This window comes from Spinacia oleracea, chromosome 6 (genome assembly GCF_020520425.1).
Source record: "Spinacia oleracea cultivar Varoflay chromosome 6, BTI_SOV_V1, whole genome shotgun sequence".
Lineage (NCBI taxonomy): Eukaryota > Viridiplantae > Streptophyta > Magnoliopsida > Caryophyllales > Amaranthaceae > Spinacia > Spinacia oleracea.
The window spans coordinates 47,420,746-47,437,578 of NC_079492.1; the positions used below are offsets into that span (position 1 = coordinate 47,420,746).

The window sequence follows — 16,833 nt, forward strand, 5'->3', positions numbered from 1 at the left end:
TTCACTTGTACCAGTCTTGGCGGTTTTCACCGAATCTTATCACGTTTTCTAACCTTTAGGAGCATGAGTTGGACTGCAACTCTTAGTCCTTACCTAATGATGAATCGTAAAGCGATCCGAACACTAGATATTTTATCTTACATGGCTGCTATTCTGGGTAACGTTCAGGTATGGAAGTTACTATAAATAGTAGCTTCTAAAAATGGAAATGTGGCTTACGGGATTGTTAGTCAGTTTGGATCGTTCACTGCATGTTTAGGAAAGCATAGTCAAGCGATGTTTAGTTTCATCATCGAACACACCGTGTCGGGCCTAGGGACAAATGTAGGCGTCTACATATTGGCTTTTGAGCATAAAATGGTATGCCCATTTTAGCACCCAAACAACATGCCCCCCAGACCCAATTCTATTTGAAAAATAGGTTGGGTTTTGATTTTGATCACGTCCAAGTGAAAGTCGATTTCAACTTGGACTTTATACCTTGGCTCAGATTTTTCCTTCGAATTTGTCCTTCGGATTTTACCTTCGGATTTTCCCTTCGGATTTTCCCTTCTAATTTGTCCTTCGGATTTTTCCTTCGGATTTTACTTTCGGATTTTTGAAGGCGATGCCGATGTTTAATTTTTTTCCAAGATTCTTGTGATCCGTAGATACATCCAAGAACCTACTCGTTTATCCAAGCGGATGAAATTCGGTTGCCCTCAGGAAATTACCGATGCTAAGGTTTCCAAACTCTTGTGATTCAAGGATCTGGGCAAGAGTTTGCTGAATATCCGAGCGGATGAACCTTGGTTAGTGATATGTGCGTTTTATATAGTGTTTCACCCCCGCCCCTTAGTACTTTTTATGTGTCAAACGTGCTCTTAGGAGCCGTTTCTAGTACTAATGTGTGTTATTGAGTGTGCCTTGAGTTTCAGGTTTGATTATGAGAAATTGGTCTTTTTAGACCCGTTTCATGTTGATCTAGGCCACTATATGAGCCCGAGGAAGTTCGGGACCTCCATCGTCGACTTTCGGGAGCCTTGGATGCTTATGGTTGATCCCCGAGAGTTAGACTCAGTGATATGGGCGAGTTATATTGAAGATTGCAAATCGCCCTGGAAGCTGAGGGTGAAATGCAACCATCGGGCGGAATTGAAGCAAATTAAACTCATCAACGTGCGCCCGATCGGGCGCAGCTCGCCCGGTCCGGATCAAGCGGTCATCCGGAAGGTTATGTGAGAAGTTCGCAATCCGCCCGATCGGGCGGATTTTGGCCCGATCGGGCCGACTATCGAGTACTTCGCCCGATCGGGCGGAGCGCCGCCCGATCGGGCGACGCCAACCCCTGCTGCTTATGCGCGTGTTTTCTTTCCGTTTTTTTGGCTTGTATTTTGGGCAAACTATAAATACTAGTCCTTTTATTTTTAGTAGACACTTTATTTTCTAGTATCAAACACTTAGTTTATTTTCCTAAGCTTAGTTTTCTCTCTAATTTGTCCCAAACACTTAGTTTTATTTCCAATCAAAAGTTCAAACTTTATTATTCCATTGTTCTTCAATTAGGTATTGTTCTTTATTTCATTCATTTCTTTTGCTTTAATTATGTTTTCAATTATGCTAATTGCTTTGTTTATTATCAACATGCTTGAGTAGTTTAATTTCTAGGGTTGGGGATCCATGAATTAATATGATGGGATATTGAATAATTGTGATTGTTGGCATTGTGATTAATTCCTATTGATTGGTTTATTCCACTATTCAATTAGATTTGCGTAGGTTTAATTGCGTAGTTATGCAATATCAAGTTAAGATTCGAGAGATGCAATTTGATGTTTAGGCTTGTGTCAATAGGTAGAATTGGGATTAATTAATACGTAGCGAGAGCCCGTTAATTTTAAGTCTATGACTAGTATCGATTCGAGAGAGCATGCTAGTCTAATTAATTACTTTGTTGATTATCGTGATTGTTCATTGACCTTGATTGTTAATTGCTGGTGAACCTATGCCATAGATTTCCTTAATATATTGATTCATACTTATTTAATTATCGTTCGTAGTCTTAGTTTACAAACAATCAACCAAATCTTGTTCCCAATAGTTTAGTTTAATTAATTAATAGTAGAAAGAACGCCTATCTCCCTGTGGATTCGATCCTGACTTCCCTTGCTACCTAGCTAGTGGACCTTAGGTTATTTTTGATTAGGTGATACGACTTTAGCCTGTCAAATTTTGGCGCCGTTGCCGGGGAGACGGTTTTATTTTCTGTTGTTGATTGCTTATCCTAGATTATTGTTTGTTACTACTCAAGGAACTCACGTTCCTTGAGACCGGATCTCACGTTCCTTGAGACTGGATCTCACATTGTTTTGTAGTCTTTGTCTATGCCCAGGACCGTAGGTACTAGTAATCTTACTCCATTCGATCCTGAGCCCGAAAGAACCTTTCGTAGACGAAGAACTTTCATTGCACAGTGTGGGAATTACTCTGATTCTGATCATAATATTGGCGATCTTTTTCCTTCAGATACAGATTCAGTTTCAGAGATAGAGATGGGTGACGAAACTCTACTACCGCCACCTACCCCACGGCTTACAGACTATTCTAAGTCAAGTATGTCCGTGCTACCAAAGGCGATCATGCCTTCTATTGCAGCTGAGACCTTCAAGATTGAGCCTGCATTGATTAACATGATTGAGAGACGCCAGTACGGTGGGGAACCAGGTGAAGATCCGAATCTTCACATACAGTCCTTCATCCAATATTGTTCCACCATCAAGCAAAAGGGATTGACTCCGGAGCAGACTATGGAGATACTTTTCCCGTTCTCTTTGAGTGGGAAAGCTAAACTGTGGATTAATGGGTTGAATCGGGCGGCTTTGAAAATCACTAATTGGGAGTCCTTGGCTCTTGCTTTTTATGTTAAATATTTTCCACCTGAGAAAACGGCTCGTCTGAGGGGTCAGATATTAGGTATCTCACAACAAGCAGATGAGAGTTTGTTCGAGGTATGGGAGAGATTCAAGGATTTTCAAAGAGAGTGCCCGCACCATGGTTTGGAAGATTGGTTCTTGATTCAGCAGTTTTATGATGGTCTGGGCAATGAGTCTAGATGTTTGTTAGATTCGGCTGCCAGTGGGAGGTTCATGCAACTTGAGGTGCCTAGAGCTATGGAGGTGATTGAGGAGATAGCCATTCACAATGCCCAGTATGGGAATCCTAGAGGTCTATCTAATAGGGGTGGTAAGCATGATTTAAATTCTATTGAACAATTAACTGCCTAATTGACTGCTTTACACTATAAGTTTGATAATATGCAAGCAGCCAATGCTCAATCTGCCCAACCTGCTAGTGTAGCTGCTATGAGTGCCCAACCTGCTACTGTTTGTGAAAGTTGTGGAATGTCTGGTCATTATGCACAGGAATGTAGGAGCTCTGTTGAACAATGTAACATATTTCAATCCTAAAAACAAAATAACCCATTCTCCAACTCTTACAATGAGGGCTACAAAAACAACCCTCTACTATCCTACAGGAGCAACAATATCCAGAACCCTCACCAAGTCCAACATCCACCACAACAACCATACCAACCCCCACATCAACAATCCTACCAATCACGGAACAACTACAACCAACAGTCTAGTGGACCACCTAGGTTCCCTAGACAACACACATCACCTCCACCACCACAACCTCAAGCCACACAGCCTGACCCTATGCTAGTAGAGATGAGAAACATGATGCTTCAAATGCAAAAATCTCTAAGTGAAAAGGATGCAAAGATCGATGCTCTTACTGCTCACAACAAGATCATTGATACACAATTGGCACATATGGCTACTACTATTGCAGGGAGGCCACCATGCCAATTTCCTTCACAGCCCGAAAATAGGGAGACTTCTAATGCAATTACATTGAGGAGTGGTAGGGATTATGATGGTCCTTCTATGCCGGTTGAGGTTGATTCTGAGGTGTCTGCTAGTGGTCTGGTCAGTGAGGAAATCCCAAAGATAGTTATGGATGGTAAGGAAGCTGAAAAGGTAGTCAATGAGAATCAGGCTACAACTGAGGTTAAGAAGGGGACAGATATTCAAGTACCACCTATTGCACTTCCCTTCCCAAACCGGCAACTCAAGAATAAGCTAGACAAGCAGTTTGGCAGATTCTTGGAAGTGGTAAAAAATTTGCAGGTAACGGTTCCCTTTACTGAATTAATTTTACAAGTTCCTGCTTATGCTAAATTCATGAAAGATATTTTGACCAGGAAACGTGCTTTTTGTGAGGTAGAGACTGTAGCTTTTACTGAAGAATGTAGTGCTTATTTGCAAAACAAGTCTCCACCTAAACTTAAAGACCCCGGGAGTTTTTCCATCCCATGTAACATTGGCACTGTATTTATTGATAAAGCTTTATGTGATTTAGGTTCTAGTGTGTCAGTCATGCCTTTGTCTGTCTGTACTAAACTGAATATGGGTGAGCTTAAGGTTACTAATGTCACTCTACAAATGGCCGACCGTTCTGTCAAATACCCCTTAGGTGTTTTAGAGGACGTCCCTGTTAGAGTAGGTAAATTCTATATACCTGTAGACTTTGTAGTACTAGACATGCAGGAGGATTCTCAAATTCCCATAATCTTAGGTAGACCCTTCCTTCACACGGCGGGGGCGGTCATTGATGTTAAAAGTGAGAAATTGACTTTGTCTGTTGGGGATGATAAGGTGACTTTTAATCTGAATAGTGCCTTAAAAAGTCCCATGCTAGAGGAAGAACAATGCTATCGTATAGATGTAGTTGATTTTATTACCCGTGATAACGTCTCCCAAGTTCTCGAAAGAGATCCCTTGGAGGCACTGCTTTGTTGTGAGTCTTCTGCAGGTGATAGCAGTTCTTGGAGTGCTGAAGTGGATGCTCTGAAGTTGGCTCTTAATGGTGGAGAATCTGAGCCGGAGAGCACCAAATTGAAGAGGTTAGTTCGGCCGGTTTGTCCTGTTAAAGAGGTAAAGAAACCCGAACTTAAGCCTCTTCCTGCTAACCTTAAATATGCGTTTTTAGATGATGAACAACTTTGCCTTGTGATCGTCAATACTGCACTTGATGCAGACCAGTTATCCCAACTTCTTATTGTGTTGAAAAGGCACAAAAAGGCCATTGGGTACAGTATTGATGATTTAATGGGTATTAGCCCTGACTTTTGTATGCATAGGATACATCTAGATGAAAATCATAAACCATGCATCCAACCCCAGCGTCGTTTGAACCCTGTCATGCAAGATGTTGTAAAAGCTGAAGTTATGAAATTGCTTGATGCGGGTATTGTATATGCTGTGTCTGATTCTAAGTGGGTGAGTCCTGTTCAGGTAGTGTCTAAGAAAGGGGGGACAACTGTGGTGAGAAATGAAAAAAATGAGTTGATACCAACTAGGGTAGTCACAGGTTGGCGCATGTGCATTGATTATAGGCGTCTTAATGTTGCTACTAAAAAGGACCATTTTCCCCTTCCCTTCATTGATCAAATGTTAGAAAGGCTAGCCTGTCACAAGTTTTTCTGTTATCTGGATGGTTATTCTGGTTTCTTTCAAATTCCCATACATCCAGACGACCAGGAAAAGACCACCTTCACCTGTCCCTATGGTACCTTTGCATATCGTAGGATGCGTTTTGGTTTGTGTAATGCACCCGCTACTTTCCAACGTTGCATGATGAGTATCTTTTCTGATTTTATTGAGTCTATCATGGAAGTGTTTATGGATGATTTTAGTGTCTATGACACTTCTTTTGATTCTTGCTTGCTAAATCTGACTAAAGTTCTGAAAAGATGTGAAGAGTGTAATTTAGTCTTAAACTGGGAAAAGTGTCATTTCATGGTTACTGAAGGGGTGGTCTTGGGACATTTGATATCTGATAAAGGCATTCAGGTGGATCGATCTAAGGTCCAAGTGATTGAACAATTGCCCCCTCCAGTTAATGTGAAGGGTGTTAGAAGTTTTCTTGGTCATGCGGGGTTTTATCGCCGCTTTATCAAGGATTTTTCTAAAATTGTTAAACCACTTACCCAGCTCCTCCTCAAGGATGCCCCGTTTGTGTTTACTGATGCTTGTCTTGAGGCCTTTGACAGGACTAAACAGGCACTGATTTCGGCTCCCATCATTCGTTCGCCCGAATGGGATCTTCCGTTCGAGATAATGTGTGATGCAAGCGATTATGCAGTTGGGGCTGTTTTGGGTCAGAGAAAGGAAAAGGTTTTGCATGCCATTTACTATGCAAGTAAGACCTTAGATGAAGCTCAAGTTAATTATGCTACTACTGAGAAGGAGCTTCTAGCCATAGTCTATGCCTTGGACAAGTTTCGCACCTATCTGATTGGGTCCAAGGTGATAGTCTATACTGAACATGCGGCTCTTAAGTATCTGCTCTCAAAGAAAGAAGCCAAGCCCAGGCTTATTCGATGGATACTACTGCTACAGGAGTTTGATCTGGAGATTCGCGATAAAAAAGGGGTTGAGAATGTTGTTGCAGATCACCTATCTAGATTGAGATATGATGACGGTAAAGTGTCTACACCGATTGATGATTCATTTCCGGATGATCACTTACTTGCACTTGCCAGTCAGTCACCATGGTTCGCAGATTTTGCTAACTACATTGTAGGGGGTATTCTTCCGGCCGATCTTACATATCAACAGAAGAAGAAATTCCTACATGATGTTCGGTTCTATTTTTGGGATGACCCTTATTTGTTTCGTGAGACTGCTGAAGGGTTGTACAAGCGTTGTGTTCTGGAATGGGAAGTCCAAGGTATTATCAGTAGGTGTCATTCTTCACCTTATGGTGGTCACCATGGACCGGCAAAGACTAACGCTAAATTGTCACAATGTGGTTTTTACTGGCCTACTATGTTCAAGGATGCACAGGCTTTTATTATGGCTTATGATGCGTGCCAGAGGGCCGGCACTATTTCGAGGAGGTATGAGATGCCACAGAACAGGATTCTTGAGGTTGAGGTTTTCGATGTGTGGGGAATTGACTACATGGGACCATTCCCATCCTCCAAGGGTAATCTGTATATCCTTGTTGCTGTAGATTATGTGTCCAAGTGGGTGGAAGCCGTTGCCTCACCTACTAATGATGCCAAGACGGTCATTTCTCTGTTCAAGAAGGTTATCTTTCCAAGATTTGGGGTTCCGCGAGCTTTGATTAGTGATGGAGGGTCACACTTTCATGAGAAACATCTGGATGCGCTCCTGCGCAAGTATGGGATTTATCACCGCACCGGGCTAGCCTATCACCCTCAGACGAGTGGGCAAGTTGAGGTCTCTAACCGGGAGATCAAATCTATTCTTGAGAAAGTGGTGGCAAAGTCTAGGAAGGATTGGAGAGATAAGCTAGATGATACTCTATGGGCATATAGAACCGCCTTTAAGACACCTATTGGTACCTCCCCGTATCGGTTGGTGTATGGCAAGGCGTGTCATTTACCAGTAGAAATGGAGCACAAGGCTTATTGGGCAATCAAACAGCTCAACATGGATGCAAAATCAGCCGGTGAAAAGCGGTTACTTCAATTGGGTGAGTTAGATGAATTCCGACTACAAGCCTACGATAGTGCCCGGATTTATAAGGAAAAGACCAAGAAGTGGCACGACAACCACATTCTACATAGGGAGTTCGCGGTGGGCGACAAGGTTCTGCTGTTCAACTCTAGGCTTAAGTTGTTTCCTGGGAAACTTAATTCTAGGTGGTCTGGGCCGTTCACCGTGACTATGGTAAGCAAGTTTGGGTCAGTTGAGGTAGAGAACACCAGTGGTGAGCGCTTTAAAGTGAATGGGTAACGTCTGAAGTTGTACCACGAGGGGGCTACTGTAGGAGTGGTTGAGGTTCAGCACCTCAATCCTTCCGCCCTATGAGTTGCATATTCGAGGTAACGAGGTCGAGCGGGACCTAGAAAATAAACCAGCGCTTTGCGGGAGGCAACCCGTATTTTATCGCTTTAGTAGTATAATCTTGATTTTTGATTCTATTGTGTGTGTTTAGTTAGTATTTCCCCATACCTAAGTGTGTTTAAGTATTGTTTTTGGTGTTAGAGAGGTGAGAAGAGGAAATTACGCTGTTTGGGTGTTTAATAGTGTGCAGGCCTAAAGTTCCAAGCTCGAAAAAGTGAAGTTAAGGCTGAAACGGAGCATACTGCAGACCGCCCGATTCGGATCGGGTGAGGTGCGCGTGTCGACATCATTAAAGAAGTTTGTTTTTGCCCGACCGGGCGAAGGATGCCCGATCGGGCGGGTTTGTCGAGTGGAATGCCCGAAACGGGCGAAGATCCGCCCGATCGGGCGGATTTGGCGAGTAAAATGCCCGATCGGGCGAAGATCCGCCCGATCGGGCGGTTGCTGATGACGTCATTGCAAAGTCAAGGGTGATTTCTGGGTTGAAAAAGGTCAACAAATAGAGGTATCGCAGTTTGCCCGATCCGGATCGGGCGAGGTGCGCTCGATCGGGCGCGCACGGATCAAAAGAAAAAGATCGCAAATCGCCCGATCGGGCGAAATGAGATTTCAGCGATTAAAGAAACACGGGATGCCCAAAACCTCATTCTCCTCTTCATCTTCAACCTAACTTTCTCTCTCTTACTCCATTAAACCCCAACCTCCAAAAACTTCCAACCACCATATCTCCCTCAAATCTCCACCAAATTCACCAATCTTTTCACCAAAATCATCCTCTCACCATCCTCTACAACCTATACCCAACCGATTTCAGTTTACTCCAATCTCCACAAAACCCCCAAATTCACCCAAAAAGCTTAAAAACCTCAAAAAAAAAATTCAGATTTTCATCCATGGCAAACCGACCAAAGAGGAATTGCACAAGGGTACCAAGGAATCAGCATGAAGCTTCAACGAGCCGACCTCGGGAGCCGACACCACCACCTCCACTGCCCCAATTTGAGCCCGACCGGGATTTTCCGGATATTATTTTCGTTTCGGAGGAGCAACGAGCACGTTTCATCCACCTCAAACAGAGGGAGGTAATCCCTACTCGCTTTATCTGTCAAAAATCTTTACATGAAATGGGTATTGAAAGAGATGTCAAACGGGTCTTTATTGGTGTTGGAATGAGAAATATGCATAGCATGCTGCGTCTTACATTTAGACGGTTAACTTTGGAATTTTTGAGCTCTTTCAACTTGCGTAAAGATGGTTATCGAACTGTGTCATCGGTTCAATTTCGTTTGATGAACCGAACTGTTACTATGAGTTTAGCTGATTTTGGTAACATTTTTGGGTTGTCCACCGCCCATATTAGGAAACCTGGGGGAGCCCATAATAACTGTGAAATGTGGGGAAAGCTTACGGGTAATGCCAATCCCGGGAGTATGCAACATTTGCATGCTTCCAAGATACAACACCCGGTCCCTATTGTCTTCTACAAGTTTCTGGGGTTTAGGATTTTTGGGAGGGAGGAGACTCAAAACATCAGGATCACAGAGCTTGAGATTCTGGGTGGCTTTGTTTTAGAAGGGGAGAATAGTTATAAAATGAACCTTGCCCACCATATGGCCTCTCAATTCTATTCCATAGCCACCACCACCCATAATCCTCGCATTACCATTGGTGGGTTGATCACCCACATAGCCATGACCACGGTTAACTTCACTGAGGCTAACCAGACTCCAGTTCTGGGTAGCAACCTACTTGACTTGGCCTACTTTGCTGGACTCCGCCGACTACAAGGTGAGCACGGGTTGTTTAGGCCGGGAGCCATGTATTGGATGTTTGAGGGGCAGAGGCTTTTCACCTTGCCTGACCCTCAAGGCCGCACTAGTTTCAGATCCGGTCAGGCTCATTACTTATATGTTGGATATGAGCAAGAGCAACAACCTGACCCCTAGCCCCAGCCTGACCCACAGCCAGAGCCCCACCAGTACCAGCCAGAGCCTCGCACCTACTTTAGGAGGGGGCGTCGAGGGGATGAGGGGAGGTCTCAGGGTGGCCCGACATTAGGGGAGGAGCAGGGGTCCATTCATGAGCGGTTGAGCAGACTTGAGCTCAGTTTCCATGAGTTCACAGCTGATCACCAGAGGACCATGTTCACGTTCTACGATCAGTATGCCAGGCAGGGCTACATTGCCCCAGATTATGAGCACCCTTCCTGGTTTACCTATCCCGCGGAGGGATATGGAGCTCCTGGTTCTATGGGCACCTTCACACCTACCCAGTACGAAGGGTTTGGAGCGGATCCTATCGGGCATGGTGGCAGAGGCGATGGTGTTGATGGTGATGATGGCCAAGGCCATCAATGATGGTGTTGATGATGATGATGGTTCGGTACCCCTTGAGCCAATGAGGACATTGTCTGATTTGGTTTGGGGGGGGGGGGGGGTTTCACATTACCTGTACATATTAGGTATGTTTTTTTTCTTTTATTTCAGCATTTACTTATTGTTGTGTGTTATTTTGGTGTGTTTATTGCTTTCTAGGGTAGTTTATTGCTTTGAAAATAAAAAATAATACAAAAATACGTTCCGATGAATACAATATCATGCTTCCCTGTGCCCCTTGAACGAAAATTGTTTTGATTCTTGGTATTGATGATGGGCAATGTAGATGTGTCGGCCATGATTTGATATTCGATTGCTTTGATGCCTTAACATGAGTCAACTCCGACTAACTATTTGTGGACTTGGTGCTTGACTAGTTGACTTGGTTAGGATGTGTGATAGCTTCCTGGTGTGTCATTGATTTTGAGTATTGGTTTGCAACTGTTAGTAGTGTTTTATGACTCATATACATGCACATTGTGGAAGACGAAGGCAATTTTCTATTTAGGTAGCCTTAAGATGAATTTAGATATTTTGTTCCCTCTTTTTCTACCCATGTTGTGCTTGTGCCCTTTATTCGGTGACTAACCATATTACAAGCCCATGAAAGCCCCATTGGTTACTAGTCCCAAGCCTAGCTTGGGGGGAGCTAATAGTATTGAGGTGAGGGAGTTGTAGCGTGGTACATTTTGAGCATATTGAGTATTGAAAAAGGGAGTTTCTCTCATCATGATAGTTGTTGAAAAAAACAAATGAGTTGAAAAATGAAAGAGATGAGAATAATGAAAAATAAATAAATTGTGTGAAGGTTTCAAAAAGAAAAAAAAAAGGAAGAGAGATTGAAAAAGAAAAGAAAGAGAAAAATCTATTACTCTCGAAAAAAAAAGAGTTCAAAGTATTTGTTCCAATCAAGTTTTGTAATTTCATACCCTTGTGATGATTGATTATAATTGTGAAAAAAAGTCAAGAAAGTATGGTGTTGGTGTTTGTTGTTTCATCATGTGTTGAGTGGGAGAGTTGTGATCATTATATTGTTCGATCGTGGTTGTATTTAGGATTCATGCTCCCCAAAGCCAAGGGCTTTAAGCTCACATTATATCCAAATTTACCGCACCCTTACCTAAGCCTAACATTACAAGCTTTGAAGACCTTCCGACCTTTGTGCCTAGAGTCGTACTTATGTGAAAATAGTTGTTTATCAATGCAAGTTATGACATGACACATTCCGAGTCGACTACTAGGCTGAGTGTATGTTTTTCTAGACACACGAGTGTTGTGAGTTTGGGAGGGCATTGTTCACTTATATGTTGGGAGGGGAGAGAACGAGTACATCTTTTATCCGCCACATAAATGAGTGACGAGTGTGTGAGCACTAGTCTTGAATTCCAATGTGCATTTGTGGTTCGCTTTGCGTGACGATTGTTAAGGAGGATTAGCGATTGAATGGATTTGATTGGTTGACATTGATGCATGCTTGTTGGATTTTACTTTGGACTATGTTTTCGTTTTGAAATATGTTGGGGGTGAAGTTGGTCTTGTGTTCATCGATGATTTCCTTGCTTAGGGACAAGCAAGGATCTAGCTTGGGGAGGTTTGATATGTGCGTTTTATATAGTGTTTCACCCCCGTCCCTTAGTACTTTTTATGTGTCAAACGTGCTCTTAGGAGCCGTTTCTAGTACTAATGTGTGTTATTGAGTGTGCCTTGAGTTTCAGGTTTGATTATGAGAAATTGGTCTTTTTAGACCCGTTTCATGTTGATCTAGGCCACTATATGAGCCCGAGGAAGTTCGGGACCTCCATCGTCGACTTTCGAGAGCCTTGGATGCTTATGGTCGAGCCCCGAGAGTTAGACTCAGTGATATGGGCGAGTTATATTGAAGATTGCAAATCGCCCTGGAAGCTGAGGGCAAAATGCAACCATCGGGCGGAATTGAAGGAAATTAAACTCATCAACGCGTGCCCGATCGGGCGCAGCTCGCCCGATCCGGATCGGGCGGTCATCCGGAAGTTGATGTGAGAAGTCCGCAATCCGCCCGATCGGGCGGATTTTGGCCCGATCAGGCCGACTATCGAGTACTTCGCCCGATCGGGCGGAGGGCCGCCCGATCGGGCGACGCCAACCCCTGCTGCTTAAGCGCGTGTTTTCTTTTCGTTTTTTTGGCTTGTATTTTGGGCAAACTATAAATACTAGCCCTTTTATTTTTAGTAGGCACTTTATTTTCTAGTATCAAACACTTAGTTTATTTTCCTAAGCTTAGTTTTCTCTCTAATTTGTCCTAAACACTTGGTTTTATTTCCAATCAAAAGTTCAAACTTTATTATTCCATTGTTCTTCAATTAGGTATTGTTCTTTATTTCATTCATTTCTTTTGCTTTAATTATGTTTTCAATTATGCTAATTGCTTTGTTTATTATCAACATGCTTGAGTAGTTTAATTTCTAGGGTTGGGGATCCATGAATTAATATGATGGGATATTGAATAATTGTGATTGTTGGCATTGTGATTAATTCCTATTGATTGGTTTATTCCACTATTCAATTAGATTTGCGCAGGTTTAATTGCATAGTTATGCAATATCAAGTTAAGATTCGAGAGATGCAATTTGATGTTTAGGCTTGTGTCAATAGGTAGAATTGGGATTAATACGTAGCGAGAGCCCGTTAATTCTAAGTCTATGACTAGTATCGATTCGAGAGAGCATGCTAGTCTAATTACTTACTTTGTTGATTACCGTGATTGTTCATTGACCTGGATTGTTAATTGGTGGTGAACCTATGCCCTAGATTTCCTTAATATATTGATTCATACTTATTTAATTATCGTTCGTAGTCTTAGTTTACAAACAATCAACCAAATCTTGTTCCCAATAGTTTAGTTTAATTAATTAATAGTAGAAAGAACGCCTGTCTCCCTGTGGATTCGATCCTGACTTCCCTTGCTACCTAGCTAGTGGACCTTAGGTTATTTTTGATTAGGTGATACAACTTTAACCTGTCAGTTAGCTGAGATGCTTTATCACAAAAAGGAATTTAGACATTAGTCCTTGTTCATTTTGCTATTATGAAGTTGACTTGTAAATTCGATATTGTGATACATCCACATATAAGTATATATGAATATATGCAAATTTGCACTGTTTCACATATGTTCATGATTTAAAAATGAAACTTGATTTCAATTTTTAAAGAAATATTATATTCTTACTCTTCAATACATATTCTCAGCATGCCCCCCACTCATGAGTTTTGGTCGACTTATGAGTAGTATTGGATAAGGTAAGTATAATGCTTGAGCTCTATATTTAGCGTATTTATGCTTGTCAACCATTTGGGATAGATGCATGGCTCGATGAATCCGGCTTCTTGCAGCTTTTTCACCTCTTCAGCGATGGCTTTGTTTTTCTCTGAGGAGTAATTCCTCTTCTTCTGCTTTATTGGTCGTGCCTCGACGTTGACATCCAGTTTGTGACAGATCATCTTCGGATCTGTCCCTGGCATATCGTCTGCCAACCATGCAAAAATGTCCTTGTGATCCCTGAGCAGTTGGATTAGATCGATTCGGAGTCCCGAGCTTAGGCCTTTGCCTATTCGGACACTCCTTTCTAAATCATCTTTGAGGAAGATATCCTCCATTTCTTGGTCTGGCTCGGGAGATAGGGTTTCGGGCCGAGCATCAACCTCTGCGGGTTTCACCAGACTGCTCGTCCCTGCCTTTCTCCTCTTCGCCTCGCTTTCCTCTCTCGAGGGATCCTTCTTTCCTTCCTCATCTTCAGAACCGTCTCCTAGCCTTGGCTTTCGGATGGCGGTGTGGCAGGTTCTTCTTGCGACCTCTTGATCACCTCTAACTCATTCGGCAAAGCCTGCGTCCGAGACATATATCATCATTTGATGGTATGTGGATGGTATTGCTTGCATCTTGTGGATCATGGTTCGTCCCATGATGACATTGTACACTGAATTGCAATCCATCACTAAGAATTCGTCTCGGAGGGTTCTTGCTGCTTGACCTTCGCCAACCGTGACTGGTAGGGTGTTCTTCCCTCGGGCAATCACTGCGAATCCGTTGAATCCGATAAGGGGATAGCTGACTTTTGTTAGTGATTCCTCTGATTCCTCGAGGATCAGCTGCTCGAAGCAGTTTCTGAAGATGATGTTTGTAGGGGGCGTTTTTGAGTTCGCATCGCAAGTATGCTCTTTCCCTACAAGGGGAGGTTTTTTAGAAAACCATTGTATTTTTGTACCTCGAAGGAGTCGCCACCAAACATTATTTAAAGTCTCGTTTGGAAAGACCGCAAGTGACTCTATTTTGGATAAGGCTTTGAATCCTCGAAACGGATGGGTGAGATCCGGGCACGGGAACGAGATGCTTATTCCGCGAGCTTTAGAAAATATTCGAGTACGTGACATAGCATTTTCGAAAATATACCCTAGATTAGACTATGTGGGTTTGAAATTTAGAGCAAATAGAATCTCTAATTGTATGGTGGTCACTTTGCTTTAAAGGTAATTTAAGGGAACCTAAGATCGGTTTGTCCAAGAAATTATCTTTGTTAAGCGCGATGTAACCTTGTATTTTGTTGTATTTAGCATGTATGGTGATGAAAGCAATAAAGCAAATAAAGCAACATCACAATTGTAAATAAGTGCGGAATTAGTAAATACAAGACCCCCTAGAAACGGACTAGGGAGTAGGTCCACATTTCCTAGAAGGACTAGGCAAGTAAAGGTGCGGAATTGAAATGCGGAATTGAAAGTGCGATATTGAAATTGCGGAATTGAAAGTGCGATATTGAAATTGCGGTATTGAAAGGTGCATAATTGAAATTGCAATATTGAAAGGTGCATAATCGAAATTGCGATATTGAAATTTGTACTTGGGCACATGAGATTCGAACGCCAAGCGGCTCCTTAAAAATAAGTGCGCCCGACACGAATTCAAAGCCAAAAATCTCAACTTGGGAGAAGTTGCTCATCCCAAAGTATCCTAGATTTTGATATAGAACTTGAACTTGAAAGTTTGAATCTTGAAATATTGAACTTGAAATAATTGAACTTGAAATATTGAACTTGTACTTGAAATATTGAAACTTGAGAGACTTGAATCTCAAAGATCGGGCCTTTTAATGTTGAAAAGGTTAGATCTTTGATGTGCTCTTAGTTTGAAAGGATCCTAGTTTAGGGAAGTAGTCATGAGCAACCCTAAACATTGTGGGATCTTGAAATTTGAAAACTTGAACTTGTATATGTTGAAAAATGGAGTCTTGAATCTCAAAAGATTAAACCTTTAGAAGCTAAAAAGGTGTCATATTTCATTACTCCATACTTGAAAGTGATTCTAGTTCAAAGAAGTGATTGCAAACAACTTTGAACATCCTTGAATCTTGAAAGTTTGCATTTTTGTATTTTCAAAAGTTTGGATTTTGAAAAGTTGTATAATTGTTGCAAGTGACATTTTTAGTAGTAAAAATGCCAATTTGCTAATCATTTTTGAAATAGGAAAATCAAAAAAACATGATTGAATATTGTGGGATTCGGAATTACCTATTTAGGTTTAGGAAAGAATTCCTTTTAGAGCTCCCAATTGCTTAGAACTTGAAGTTTGTATGTATTTTTGAAGGATTTTTGGACTTGAATTTGAGGCGTAATTTTTATATTATGACGTTGTATATTGAAGTTGCCTCCCTAAATGCTGAACTTAGGGGGTATTTATAGGAAAAATGGCTGGAAACCGCCAGCCAGTGCCAGCGTAGCACGCCAAACCAGCGATGGGCGCTGGTGACGTGGCATGCGTGCTGCCAAAATCAAGGACGCGGGCTCCGTCCTTGATTTGTCTTGTATTGATGTACCTTCGTACGAATATTACGATGCTTGGCACGTAGTTCTTTCTTGGAGGTTAAGACTTGATTTTTCGTAAAAAATAAGCCGTTTTGGGTTTTGAATTCCGGTTGTACGGGACGGGGACTGGCTTGCTCGGTTTTGTGGGTTGGCGCCCGAATTTGACTTGCCTTATATGATTTTGAGTGGAAAAGGCCTAGTAAAACCAATGGAATGGTCTACTAGATGAGATTGTACTTGGTGAAGGAAATATGTCCTTCACCCAAGGTGCATTAAGTCTAATACCAAGGTTCAGATTAATTGCGAACAATTAATTCAGTGAGATCAAGTGATCGGAACAGCTAGCTGGAGCAATGCTTCCGATCAGTGAGTTCTAATGAATATTGAACTCACAGCTTACTCTTGACTGAACCTACAAGGTCACACCAATGACACGCAACAGATCACCGGATTAAATGAATCGAAAATTCATTTAATAGCTTTTCGGGAATTAGTTGGAAAACGTATTATACGATACGACCTTGCATCGGATTCGTATATCGTATCGCGAATATTCGTAAGCTAGGAGAAACGAATAAATCGTATCGTACGACGGTGATTCGTCGTATACGAAACGATAAATAATATATCGGAAATATATTAATCGCGGATACGAAAGGGGCAACGCTGCCAGCCCAACGAGCCAAGGCGCGCAAGCG

At 42.2% G+C, this 16,833-nt stretch overlaps 1 non-coding gene across 1 annotated transcript; it reads right to left on the bottom strand.

The window, feature by feature from the left end:
- Positions 1-2,930: 2,930 nt before the first annotated feature.
- LOC130464460 (small nucleolar RNA R71) lies at positions 2,931-3,037 on the bottom strand. The gene has a single exon (XR_008924871.1). It is a non-coding gene; the product is annotated as a small nucleolar RNA R71 (small nucleolar RNA).
- Positions 3,038-16,833: the final 13,796 nt, after the last annotated feature.